The sequence below is a fragment of the Phascolarctos cinereus genome, unplaced genomic scaffold, assembly GCF_003287225.1.
Source record: "Phascolarctos cinereus isolate Bilbo 61053 unplaced genomic scaffold, phaCin_HiC Scaffold_5;HRSCAF=322, whole genome shotgun sequence".
Classification (NCBI taxonomy): domain Eukaryota; kingdom Metazoa; phylum Chordata; class Mammalia; order Diprotodontia; family Phascolarctidae; genus Phascolarctos; species Phascolarctos cinereus.
The window spans coordinates 111,043,087-111,057,903 of record NW_027555958.1 but is presented as its reverse complement, the minus strand read 5'-3'; the positions used below and the strand labels follow the sequence as shown (position 1 = coordinate 111,057,903).

The window sequence follows — 14,817 nt, the reverse complement described above, 5'->3', positions numbered from 1 at the left end:
TAATTTGGAAATGCATTTAACAAAATCGAAGTCAGCTGATAGGTATGTTTCAGATTGGTGAACTTTTTGTATCAGTTATGTCAAGCAACTTTTCATAATTTGGTTACTGCTAACACAATTTGGCTATTGTTGGTTATTGTTTTAATGTATAAGCTCACCAAAAAGCTTGTTTGGGGTATGGCTTGCTGAGAATTTGCAAGTATATAGAAATAACCTCTAACGATTGGTTTTTTTATACCAGGACAAATGTAAATTTGAGATGTAAATTCTGGAAAAGTTTTCCTAAGCTGTGATTAATGAAATGTTTGAGATAAAAGCTCATGGGACCATAAATTATTTTATTTTGAGTAGTCTAATGGGTCAGAATAATCCATCAATAATCAATAATCCACCATCTCTGAGAGAAATGGTACAAGCTACTCAGAGAGAATGTGATACTGGTGGGAAGTCAGGAAAAGCTGAGAGGACAATTTTAGTGTCAATCTAAGATGGGATCCTCCTGGCTCAGTTTCCCCATTATTTTTCTTTGAAAAGGAATGTTACCCACCTGGCTATTTCTGAGTCTGGCTTTGAGGTGGATTGAATACTGCGTGATTAGAAAACTGAATTATCTGAATCCAAACAGCTAAGGATGTTTTGTCCTGAAATATTTGGGCCCTATAGCAAATTTCTATAATCAGGGCAAGTGATCAGTAAAAGATCAAATGTGAGTGTGTGAGATCTTGCTGTTTTGACCTAAATGTGTAGTCATTCAGTACCCCTAAACAACTGAAATTAAGTCAGAAACATCTTCAGTTTGGTTTGGGGAGGAAAATTTCGGTGATAATTGAAGTAAAAGTCAAGTCTCTAGCAAATTCATTCATGTAACTATTGAATCCAGGGGTGGAAAACCTGCAAAAGTGTTCCTTAGACTTTTGAAAAAGTAACAAGATCAGATAATCCTGCCTGTCAAAAGTAAATGATTTTAATGGAAATCTTATACTATCACTTCTCCGTATATCTGGGCTCTGTAGGCTTTTTGTCAGATTTGTGTCTTCCAGGCTACAGGCTATTCACCTACAGTTGGTAGCAAACAGTGGGTACCAGCCAGTGTCCCCCCACCGTCCCCTGGATGCAGCCTTTGTTCAGTTCCAGTCAACCTCCTCTTTGGGATGCCCTTGAGACAGGGACAGCTCTACACCCCTTGCCACAGGAAGCAGTTTCAGATCGCCTCAAAAGAACGAGGGTCGCATTTGTTTGAGGGGGAATGATTAGGATGGGATCTGAACCCCTAAAAGGAAAAGACCATGTCTTTGGAATCTGGACCCCAAAAAAGAAAATCCCTGGACTTTCCCAAAGTCCATTTGCCTGAAGCTGTAATTCACTTAACTGGCCTTTCATTGTGGCTATACAGGATCTCCCTGTTCTGTTCTGTTCTGTTACCTCCAGATTGCCCCTGGCCACTTCCCACCCTTAATCCTATCTAGACTCAGTGGTCCAGGTCCCTGGTGTTCTATTCAGCCCAGTTTACTGACTGCTTCTATCCAGATCCTCCTTAGACCCTTCTCCAGTCACCCCAAACCACTTGGCCACTCCTAGATCCCTCCCATAGTCTTTTCAGTATGTAAGGTCCATCTTGTCTCCATTAAGGTGCTCAGATTCTTAAGGTCTGGCCTGCTTACATTAGTGATACAAATGCTTAGATTCTTTAAGAGTCTGGCCAAGATGGTGGATCTTTAATATATCTTGTCTTTGGCTGAAAGATTAAAAAAAAAAGAAATTGAAAAAATGGATGCGATAAGTCTAGGAGGACACAGATTACTAACTAATAATATAAAGTAACATATCTTCCAAGAACTGGTAGCTAAATGAAAATCCATCAAAAACTTGGAAATGCACTGCTATAGATCTCTATCCCCTTCCTCTGTCCCACGCTTTCAGCATTTCTATGAGTGACTTGAATGAAGTGATGAATGAATAAATGAAGTTTGTGGATGACAAAGCTGGGATAGATAGCTGATATACTGGATTATATTATCAGGATCCAACAGCAGAAATAATGTATTGGATCTTAACAAGAGGAAACATGTCAGTGGTTCTGTCCTTTCACTGGTGTGCATACTACCTTTACTGATGCAGGTTACAACTGCAGCTCCTTTTTCTGTGTAATTCTATGAATCTAACATAAAACCTCACTCCCCAACTAAGATGAAATACAATCTCCTCTGCTCTGATTTAATGAAACAATAGCATGAGTACATGATCAAGTCAATATGGCAATATAACAAAAAATGTTATATTGAAACCTCAGATAAACTAGTGGTGTCACATGGTTGACAAAAATTTGCGTGATATGGGATTGTATTCATAAGAGTATGCTTAGAACAAGATTAAGATGATAATCACTGTACACTGTCTTTCTTATATCACTCCAGTTTAGTTCTAGGCACCACATTTTAAAAGGGACCTTGACAAGCCACAGTATATATAGAGGGGGGCAACCGGGATGGTAAGAGTACTTAACATGGTGTCACATGAGAAACTGTTGAAGAATTGGGTGAGTTTGGGGGCGGGGGGGAGTTAGGAGACAGCATCTTATACTTAATAATATTTTATTTTTCCAATTATATGTAAAGATAGTTTTCAACAATCTTTTTTATAAGATCTTTAGTTCTGAATTTTTCTGTCTCCCTCCTTTCCTTGTGCCCTCTGCAAGAGGGCAAGCAATCTGATATAGGTTATACACACACAATCATGTTAAACATATTTCCACATTAGTCATGTTGTGAATGAAGAATCAGAACAAGAGGGGAAAACCATGAGAAAGGAAAAAAAAAAGAAAAAAAAGTGAAAATAGTATGTTTTGATCTGCATTCAGACTGAGACAGGATCTTACAGTAGAATGAACATTGAACCTCAAGTTAGGAGAAAGCTGAATTCAAATATTGGTTTTGACATAAGTTGAAAGACCATAGTGAAGACACTTAACTTTTCTGGACTGAGTTCAGTTTGCTTGTATATAAAATGTAGATAACAATATTTGTGGTATCTGCCTCACAAGATTGTTAGGATCAAATAAATGATACATGTAAAATATTTTATAAACAACAAAGTAGTTTATAAAAGTTATTGAGTTCAGCCTAGAAAATACTGACTCATATATATATACATATATATGTATGTGTATATGTATGTGTATATATATATATATATATATATATATATATATACACATATATATATGTATGTGTATATGTATGTGTGTATGTATATGTGTATACATATAGTCACAAGCAGCTAGGTGGCACAGTGGTTATAGTTCTGGTCCTGAAGTCAGAAGACTCAACTTCCTGAGTTCAAATCTGGCCTCAGACATGTACTAGCTATGTGACCCTGAGCAAGTCACTTAACCCTATTTGCTTCAGTTTCTTCCTCTGTAAAATGAGCTGGAGAAGGAAATGGCAAACTACTTCAGTACCTTTGCCACGAAAACCCCAAAAGGGTCAAGAAGAGTCAGACATGATTGAAATGACTGAACAATAACAAAATATATAGTCAATCCTCAACTTTTGTGGAAGTGACATTCCTAGAAAATAGCATGAAAGTAAACAACGTGAATGTTGATACATTGAACCTATAGGAAATTGAAGGTTAGATTTCTGTGACCACCAAAAACTGTAATTTTTCACTAGAGATCGCTGAAAATACACTTTTCTGAATACAATTATTTATAACAAAACATTAATTCTGATAATATGTACTTTTCCTAATACCGTTACCATGAAATAATCCATAAAATGCAGAGAAGAGGCCTCCTTGGGGAAGGATTGGGGTAGTGGTGTTAGAAGAACCCTGAGGTAAAAAAGAGAAAGGGGCAACCTCTACCATCTCCAGTGGTTGAATTGTTCTCTGAAGAAAAGCAGATGCCTCAGGGTGAGTCTTCAGCTCCCCACCCCAGGCTGGAGCTCAGAATTCCCACTCCTTGCTGGACCACCTATGAAAGGATGAGGGTGACCACCATCTCATTTAACTCACGTAATTTAGCCTCTCTTCCGTTTTTTTCGGTTCCCTTATTGAACAGTTGAGAAGTTACTTTAGCATTTTCTGGAGTGGATTCACAAACAGTTTTACAAATACTTTCTTCCTTTTTGTGGATATAAACTTGCACATTGCACCTCTCATTTTTTTCTCTACTGTGCATAGTTGCAAATGTGTTACATTGCCAATGTTAAAGTGAAAATGAGGTTACTAATAAAATCATGCGAATACTTGAAGTTGAAAAGATTAAATGCACAAATGTTGAGGATTGACTGTACATATGTATACACATATATCTATATCTGTACATACTGTATAGAGATCATTGTATGGGATAAAACTCATACATAAATATGTGTGTGTGTGTGTGTGTGTGTGTGTATAAAACTATGTAGGATGAAACATACATATATGAAATGAACACATGCATATATACAAAAGGTATCCCAAGAGTTTTTTGAAACATCCTGTATAATATTAGTAGGGACCATAAAGATCATCAGATAAATTAAATAGTTGTCCTGACCTCTGAAGGTCTTTCCCAGGTCAAAGATCTCCAATTTCTTCAGCTGTTTCTCGTGACATGCATCTTAGATCCCTCATCATTCTGGCCATGCTGTGTTAGATACTTCATAGTTTGTCGATATCACAGTATAGCACAGTGTAGTGTAGCATACACTACTTCAGATTACGTCTGAGTAGTGCAGGATACAGTGGAACTATCACATAAAGTCATCCAGACCAGGAGCTCTTAATCTTTTTTGTGTCATGGACCTCTGATTGTCTGGTAAAGCCTATGGATCCCTTCTTAGAATAATGTTTGCAAATGCACGACATAAAATGCAGAGGATTACAAAGGATACTAATTACACTGAAATGTAGTTATTGGAATATTAAAAAAATAAGTTTATTGATCCTAAGTGAAGAACCCCTGACTTAAATACTACTTTGGGGAGGGGGGACTAGGCAATGGGGTTAAATGACTTTCCTATGGTCACACAGCTATTAAGTGTCAAGTGTCTAAGGCCACATTTGAACTCAGGTCCTCCTGACTGTAGGGCTGGTGCTCTATCCCCTGCACCACCTAGCTGCCCCTTTTAGCACCAGCCCTGTAGTCAGGAGGACCTGAGTTCAAATGTGGCCTCAGACACTTGATATTAGCTGTGTGACCCTGGGCAAGTCACTTAACCCTGATTGCCTCACCAAAAAAAAAAAAAGAGTGCATATGGAAAGGTGGTTGGAGTACCTACACCATGAAGTCACAGATCATTTGAAGTATTAAAGTAAAGTAAGATTTTATTGTCTTTTTTTAACTGCCACCTTACTACACAATAAAAGGTCATTTCTCTAATCTTATCTTTATCTGTCTTGACCTTTGCACTGCCAGGGGTAACATGGGACCAATACTTTCTACTGACTAGGCACATATAATCCTTATCAAGTTTACCTCTTACCCCTCTGAGAAGCTTCTTTGGCAGTTCTTTTGTTAACTATCTTTTGACAGAATGGGCTGTAAAACAAATCTTATTTTTAAAAATTTTTTATTGGTATCTGTAGTTTTTATGTCTTCATCCATTTCTAGTATATCCTTTTCCCAACTAGAGAACTGTTCTTTAGAACAAAGAATAAAAAAGAATGAGTGGGCAAAGCATGACTCCTGGTTTTTCATTGTGTATCTGGATATAGGACAATATTATTTACTCTCATGGATTTTTATCATATTTCTACATGCAAAAATTAAGTAATTATTTAAACTATGTAGGATGATCTTCATTAAGAATAAATGCAACACATGATTTAGGAAGGATTAATACATTCCACAAATGGAAAATAAGAATTCACATTTACACAGAGCTTGAAGGTTTGTAATTTGCTTTCCTTACAATAGCCTTGTTAAGCAGGCAAATATTATTTTTTTTACAGAATAGGAAACTAAGGTTATGACAAATTAAGTGATTTGCCCATGATCACATAGCTAGTGAGGATCTGAGGCATAATTAGAACCCAAGTCTTCAGACTCTAGGTCCAGCACTCTGTACTACCTCTCAAAAAATATTGACTCAGTGAAAACAGCAAAAGAACAGCATTGGGGAGAGGAGAAAAGAGGAGAGGAGAAAAAGGAAGCCACAAGCAGCCCTTTTGTTGACTTTAGAACATGGAGTGGTGTAGCTGTGTGACCCTGGGCAAGTCACTTAACCCCAACTGCCTAAAAATTAAAAAAAAAATTTAATAAAAAAAAAAAGAACATGGAGTGGGTACAAAAAAGGCAAGTTATTTTCTGTGAAATATAACTTGGAAGTAATGTATAGCCATACTTTTTGCAGTAACAGATAACATCAGTGGTTTTCTATTTCCTGGAGGATAAAATATGTCATTGAAATCTGCAAATAAGAGAAACTGAAGCAACAAAGTTTTGAGCATGATCAATTTATTAGCAGAGCTTTATTATGTTGTTTTGTCATTTTGTTAGTCATAACCAACTATTTGTGACCCCATTTGGTGTTTTCTTGGCAAAGATACCAGAGTGGTTTGCCATTTCCTTCTCCAGCCAATTTTATAGATGAGGACACTGAAGCAAATGGGTAAGTGACTTGCCCAGGATCACACAGCTAGTAAGTGTCTGAGGCTGGATTTGAATGCAAGATGATGAGTTTTCCTGGCTTCAGACCTGGCATTCTATCCACTGTGCCACCTAGCTGCCCCTATTATCAGAGCTAGTAATTGCTGATAAATGGGGTCCAAGGCTCCTCAGTAACCAAAGACACGCCTGACAGCCAAGGAAGTTCTTTTATAGTCAAGTGACACAATCTATTTTTAGGAATATGGGCATTATTGAGTTATGATTGGCTAGAATGGGGACTTTCCGTAGTCCGTGGCATGGGGATTTTATAGAACTTGAGGATTTTTACGTAGCTTAGAATATCTGACATAAGTCCTTCATGGGATGCATTTCACTTTTATCTTAAGTTTCTCCCAAAAGTGGGTGGCAGGTGACTTACAAAAGGGAAATAGGGGACTAAATTTGAAGACTCAAGGAGTTTTAACCTTCTATGGTGAGGGAGAAGAGTAACTTGATCAAAATTTAGTATCATAAATATAAACTCTTCTTTTTTAGCTTTTAAATACAGGCTGGCCTCAGTCTAGCTTTTCAGCCTCATCAGACATTATTCTAGCTCCTTCACTTTGTAATCCAGCCAAACTAGCCTTCTCTCTATTCCCCACATAGAACATTGCCTTTTCTATCTCTGTGCCTCTTGGACTGGCTGTCCTACTTGCCTGGCATGTACTGCTTCCTCACATTCACTTGATAACTTCTCCTTCTTCCTTTAAGATGCCATTTAAGCCTATCTTTTGCAAGAAACTCTTCTGGTCCCTATCAATTGCTAGTACCTTTCCTTCCAAACAACTTTATATTTAGTGTGTGTGTGTGTGTGTGTGTATGTGTGTGTGTGTGTGTATTTGTGTGTGTGATATTTATTCATTATATATGTATGTGTATATATATATATATAGTGCCTTTGCCATTAGAATGTAAGCTCCTTGGGAACTTTGTACGTGGGTGCTTAATTAATAATAACAATAATAGGGAGCCAAGATGGCAGAGTGAAAAGGTAGTCTCTGTCACCCTCCCCTATCAACCTCTGAAAACCCAGAAAATATCACCCCAGAAAAAAAAAAACCCTGGAACAGCTGAACTGGAAGAAAGACGGAACAGCAGGGCAGCAGCCCAGCAAATGGGTCTCCCAGCGCCTTAGCAAAAATAAGGGAAGCAGCACTACAAAGTGCCCCAGGTGGATAAGCACCCTGCAGCACTTGTTGGAAAGGAGCTGTAGAAAACAACCTAGAGTCTTCCTAAAGTCCCAGCCTTGTTAATTCCAACCCAACCCCAGGTAAGCTGTCAGAACCCTACTGCCTCCAACTGTCAGCCAGGAGGAGATCCTGAAGCCCAGGTGGTAGAGCAGGCAAACACCAACACCTGGACCTCCAAGTGCCTCAGTGAGGGCGGAAGGAACAGGTGGAAACCAGCTTAGAAGACCACCAGGTGCCTTGGCACTCTACCACAAAGGAATCTCCCAGTGCCTTAGCAGAAACGAGGGAGGCAGCATTGCAAGGGGCCCTAGGCAGCACGCATCTAAAAGGAGCTGAAGAAAGCTAAAGGAAAGGAAAAACAGGCAACCTAGAATTGCATGAAAGTTTCAGCCTTGCTGATTCCAGCCCAGCACAAGGTAAGCTGCCAAAAACCTACAGCCTCCAATTGCCAACATAAGAGGCCCCAGCACACAAAGCCAGTGACCAAGACCTAGGCTCCCAACACAAGAAGCTTGGGTCAGTGCCCTCTGTTCCCCAGCAGGAGAGCTCAATCTCTTTAAAGGCCAGGGAATAAAGAAACACCATGAGTAAAAAGAAATGCACCATTGATTCATATTATGAGAAGAGTGAAGATCAAGACAGAAATTCTGAAGAGGACAACATTGTCAACAAACCCACATCTGCAACATCAAAAGGGAATATGAACTGGTCTGAAGCCCAAAAAGCCTTCTTAGAAGAGCTCAAGAAGGATTTTAAAAGTCTAATGAGAGAGGTAGAAGAGTCCTTAAAAAATACAATTGGCCAATTGGAAAAAAAGTACACTGAAGAAAACAAGTCCCTAAAAAACACAATTGGCAAACTGGAAAAAAAGTACACTGAAGAAAACAAATCCCTTAAAAATACAATTGGCCAATTGAAGAAGGAAGTACAAAAACTAACAGAAGAAAACAATCTGTTAAAAACTAGAATTGGACAAATGGAAACTAATGACTCTATGAGAGAGCAAGAATCAGTCAAACAGAAACAAAAAAATGAAAAAATAGATGAAAACATAAAATACCTCATCAGTAAAACAACCGACCTGGAAAATCGATCCAGGAGAGACAATTTAAAAATCATTGGACTACCTGAAAATCATGATGAAAAAAAGAGCCTGGACAGTATCTTTCAGGAAATCATAAAGGAAAACTGCCTGGAAGTCCTAGAACCAGAAGGTAAAATAACCATAGAAAGAATACACTGCTCACCACCTGAAAGAGATCCCAAATTGACAATGCCAAGGAATATAATAGCAAAATTCCAAAATTACCAGATGAAAGAGTGCTGCAAGCAGCCAGAAAGAAACAGTTTAAATATCACAGAACCACAGTCAGGATTACACAGGACCTTGCAGCTTCTACATTAAAAGACCAGGGCATGGAACATGATATTCCATAAGGCAAAGGAGCTTGGATTGCAGCCAAGGATCAACTACCCTGCAAAAATGAGCATGATTTTTCAAGGGAGGAGATGGATATTCAACGAAATAGGGGACTTCCAAACCTTCCTCATAAAAAGACCAGAGCTCAACAAAAAATTTGATCTTCAAGTACAAGATTCAAGAAAGACATAAAAAGGTAAATGGGACAGAAAGATACAAAATGTTGTTAATAAGTGGACTGTTTACATCCCTACAAGAGAAGATGACACTTGCAACACTTGAGAACTGTATTGTTATTACACCTTGTTAAAGGAGTATACATAAAGGGTGTGGATATTAGTTGACTTTGATGTAATGATAAAAAAAAATCTAATCAAGTGGTTTAAATGGATCCAAGTAAGTGGATTAGTCTGATCTTAGAAGATGTACTGAGAAAGGAGGAGGCAGACAAGGGTAAATTACATTACAGGAAAAGACAGAAAATCCTATTACAGCAGAGGGAAAGAAGGGAGGGGGTGAGCATTGTTTGAACCTTACTTCATCAGATTTGGCTCAAGAAGGGAATAACATAATCAGTTAGGTATAGAAATCTAACTTGCCCTATAGGCAGTAGGAGGGAAAAGGGGAAAGAAAAGGGAGGGGGATAGAAGGGAGGGAAGAAGCAGTAAGGGCAAAGGGGAAGAAAAGGGAAAGGGATAATAGAAGGGAGGAGAGACTGAAGGAGGCAGTGGTCAAAAGCAAAAAGGAGAAAGAAAGTATAAATGGGGGAAAAAGGATGGAGAAAAAGACACAGATAGTAATCGTAACTGTGAAAGTTGAATTGCTATCTTTTTTTTTCTGTTCTATTGATTTTTGTTTCTTCTTTCTGATGGTTATTCGTATTGGTTTTAATTTTTACTTACAACTTCACTAATGTGAAAATATGTTTAATAGGAATGTAAATGTATAGCCTATATCAGATTGTGTGCCACCTTGGGTAGGGTGGTGGGGAGGAACAGGGAGAAAATTTTTAAACTTAAAACCATATGGAAGTGATTGTTGATAAATTAATAAAATAAATTTTAAAAAATAACAATAATAATAGTTAACATTTATATAGTTATTACTATGTGCCAGACACTTTGCTAAGTACGTTATAACTAATAGTTTATTTGATCCTCACAACAACTCTAGGAAGTACATGCTGTTATTATCCCATTTTGCAGATGAGAAAACTGAGGCAACTTGCCTAGGGTCACACCGCTACTAAGTATCTGAGGCTGGATTGGAATTCAGATCTTTCTGACTTCAGGCCCAGTGCTCTCTCCTCTGTGCCACCTAGGTGTCCCAAATATTTGTTGATTGAGTGATGCTATCAGACACAATTGATGTATTTATTAGTTTTGTTGAACTGCTTTTCTATTTTTTCATCTTTGTTATTAGGTAAGAAGGGTGGGAAATGTACTTGGAAATAAAGGTGATGGGAAAACAAGAGATATCAGTAATTTTTTTCTAAAAAATAAACACATCTTGGAACATTTAATTTGTGTAAAGGGAATTTCCATTTCTGTTTTCCCTGATGCAGCTTCAAATAGAATAGTATCTGTGATTGAATAAGCCAAAGCTGTCTTTCATATTGCATTTATAAGTCTGGAAAAGGTGGTCTGTGAGGGAGGATTAATATACCTTAGTTCAATTAGACCAGGAGTTTTTAACCTGAAGTCTAAGGAAGAATTTCAAGGTGTCTGTGAATTTGGATGAGAAATATGACATTTTTTTTCACTGATCTTTAATTTTCTTTGTAATACTATGTATTTTATTTTATGCTTTTAAAAACATTGTTCTGAGAATGACATTTATAGGTTTTGCCAGACTGTCAAAGGAATCTCTCTCTCTCTCTCTCCCCCCCTTCCCCATCAAACACACACACACACACACACACACACACAAGAATTTCTGAGTTAGACTAAGGAGAAAACTGTTGAAGTGAGAAATAGAATCTTAAGGCACTAAAGTGGAAAAGGATCTTAGAGAGCATATGGTCTGACACATTTATTTTATACATTAGAAATCTGAATCCAAGAGAAGTGAAGTTGTTTGCCCAAGGTCATATAGCTGATTAATGCCAGAACCAAAACTTGAGCCATGTTTCCTCATTCATAATCCACCATTCTTTCCATTGTACCATGCTGTCTCTGAAAGCAAACTGACTTTTACAGATCCCAGCAACATGCCATATATACTTGCTCATTTGCCCAAGTATTTGAGGGTAATATAGGTCATGGGGTTGATAATAATGAATATCACGTGGTCATTTTGAGGACAAAGACAGTGGCCTTTTCATAGCATTTAGCTTTCTCTTTTTGAGGAGCCTCAGCTAGGAATCAGGTTGGCAACTTTCCCAACATTACCGTCTACTCTCCACTCACTCCTTTGCATTCAAAGGAAGGAATTCACATCTAAGGAATCTCTTCTGTGTATTTCATTCTTATTCCTTTCACTTGTAATCTATGACTTAGTGGTTTTATTAAACAGAATCTCAAAGGATAAACAAAAGGGCCAATTGGCAATGGTTTAACCTCTCCTTGGTAAACATTAGCATTATGATGAACAGAACACCTTGGCTAGTAGTCTCTAGATGAGGGGTCCTCAAACCTTTTCTACTCATGACTACCACCCAGATATTCCTGTGATATGTATCAAGTCCTACATAATGTCTTCCTTATTTAAAAAAGAAAATCCTCATTTTTCTTGTAGATGCTACAAACTCCAAACTACTTTTGAATTTTGTCAGATTCATTCTACCTTTTTGGTAGCACAACAGAGCTTTAAGATTGAGATAGAAAGGAAAAGACAGGAAATGAAAGGGCTTAGAGGCCTCTTCCATGAAGACTACCTTTTATCATGAGTATCATCTATTAATTGAAGTACTATACTAATTAGCATTATGCTTAGGATTACATGGAAGTCTCTTGGGATAATCCTACTAATTTCAGAAAATATTGATCTAGAAAAATCATCCCTCCCTTTCTAGATATATGAAACAATTCCCATGGTCAGTAAAGGTATTGGTTATCAAAAAGTGAGTCTTGCCATCCGTTCAATTGTCTCACCTCAGGCAGCTGGATTAGTTGTTGCCAACCTTGAAGATAGTAAGCCTAAATTGTACTGCCCCAATTTTGTGACCACTGAAGAAGGCACAAAGGAGTATTAAAAGTCTAGCTGGAATAGAGAAAGTTTGTTAAAATACTAGGAGAAATGATCAGGTCAGTTAAACTCTGGGTAATTTGACTCAGGGGGTTTGTGGAATCTCCTTTACTAGGGATTTTCTATTAAATAATCTGAACAGACTGGTTTAGATTATGGAAATGCACTTCTACAGTACTAAAAGGTAGAACAAGGTAGGTGACCTTGAAGTCCCTTTATACCCTTTCTTATATTATTCAGTGGGACACCCATATAGTAACTCATATATCAACCTCTTGCTTCCTAATAGATGACCATATATGACTTCTGCTTCCTAATCCCCAGTCCCCTTCTTTTCCCAGCCTCTACCCAAGATTTGTTTTCAGAGGATTTTCTATTGTGTATAGGGGCAAAAGAGAACTGTATCTCATGCAAGTTCACCAGCAGTGATTTATTTCAAGTAAAAGGAGCCAGGAAAATTCCCCTGTATTTAAGCCCTGGCTCTGAAAATGGTATGACTTCAAGCCAAGGGAATGTATTTTCCTTCCTTCTCTATACTTTCTGTAACTTGCATTATCATTTGCTGGGCTATATTACAACATGTTGTTTACCTCAGCTCATAGAGTCATCTGTGCTTTTAGCCCCTTTAGGAATTTCTTAAATATGATAAATCATAGTGTTATAATGTCACTGAATTCTTCTCTGCATGAGATTGTCCAAAAAAAAAACCATAGATGATACGAGCAATTCAATTTATGATTGATTAGGGAGGCTTTGACTTGGAGTTTTTTCAGAAAATGGTGTGGGGGTTATCTAAGGCAATGCAACTTTCGATAGGTTTTTGCTTCATGAAAGCTGAGAACCTGGGAAGGCTTACTAGGTTATTTAATCTGTACCTTACCAGGGGTGGGGAACCTGCAACCTTGAGTCCACATGTGGCCTTCCAGGTCCTTGGGTATGGCCTTTTAACTGAGTCTAATTTTTACAAAACAAATCCTTTTGTGAAGGGCATTTGTTCTGTGAAGTTATGTTAAGTAAGGAGGACTTGAGCTCAAATGTGATCTGATCAAATGTGATATTTACTAGCTATGTGACCCTGCACAAGTCACTTAACCTCTGTCTGCCCCAGTCTCTTCAGGTGTAAAATGAGGTCTATAATAGTACCTACCTCACAGGGTTGTTATGAGAATTAAATGATAGTAATTGTAAACCACCTAGCACAGTGCCTTTGTGCATTGTAGGTGCTGTATAAATGCATATTACTTTCCCCTCTTTGACCACTAAACTTTCAAGTACCACTTTTGAGGAACTAACTCTATAGTTGAACAGGTTTCAACTTTAGAATAGGTTTCCCACATTTACCATAAATTTTTCTCTTCTCTATTTTATATAAATGTTTATTTATCCCTTGAAGCATCTTCAGTAGCTTTTCTTCACTTCTTAGATATTTGTCTTAGTTGGCTAAAGGATGGAATCAGATTATACATGCTGATGATATGCATTAAGTCTGTGCCTACTCCAATTTCTTTAGTTTCCGTCCAAACCATTCAGTCTTTTTTTTTCTTCTATTAGTCCTTAGACTTCCAAAAATGAAACCCATATTTTAAGATGAATTTTTCCTTAAGTGATACAAAACTATAAATTAACTAACTCTTTTTATATAAAAATTGTAGGTCCTTTAACTTTATTTCTGATTTTCTATGCTCCTATATCTCATTATAGTTGTGTATCTAATTTGTTGTCCCAAGAGAGAGGAAAGGGACTTGTGTAGAAAAATGTTTTCTTTTTCTTGTGGCAAAGAACTGGAAACTAAGGAGGGGTGCCCATAAATTGAGAAATGTATGAATAATTTAAAATATATGAATGTAATGAAATATTATTGGCCCATGAGAAATGAAAGGGATGGTTTTAGGGAAACCTGGGAAGAATTGTGTGAACTATGTAAAATTAAGTGAACAAAACCAGGAGGAAAATTTATACAATAACAACATTTTAAAGGCAGATAACTTTGAAAGACTTTAAGAACTCTAATTATACAATGGTCAGTACAATTCCAGAGGAACAACAATGAAACATGTTCTCCATCTCTTGACAGCGAGGTGGTGAATTCACGATGCAGAGTGAGGCATACATTTGTGGACATGGCCAATGAAAGAATTTGTTTTTTTCTTGAAAGTGCATATTTATTACAAGGATTTTTCGTTTTGTTTTGTTTTTCATATTTGGGAGAAGGCAGAGAAGTTTTAGGAATAGGACAACTCTCTCCCATCCCTGCTCCCCAGATGAGAAGAAAACAGAAAGAAGGCCAGAAGGAAATACAGACAAGCAGGATAGCTTTGAAGGTTACCTGTAATAAAGTTATTCATAATGCCTGTTATGTATCTGCAGTTTCATGTACAACTGTA

The 14,817-nt window shown here is 37.5% G+C and overlaps 1 protein-coding gene across 4 annotated transcripts in view; it reads left to right on the top strand.

Annotated features, from left to right (window-relative positions):
- AIG1 (androgen induced 1) overlaps nucleotides 1-14,817 on the top strand; it is a 349,985-nt gene that overhangs the window by 87,512 nt on the left and 247,656 nt on the right. The window lies entirely within an intron of this gene.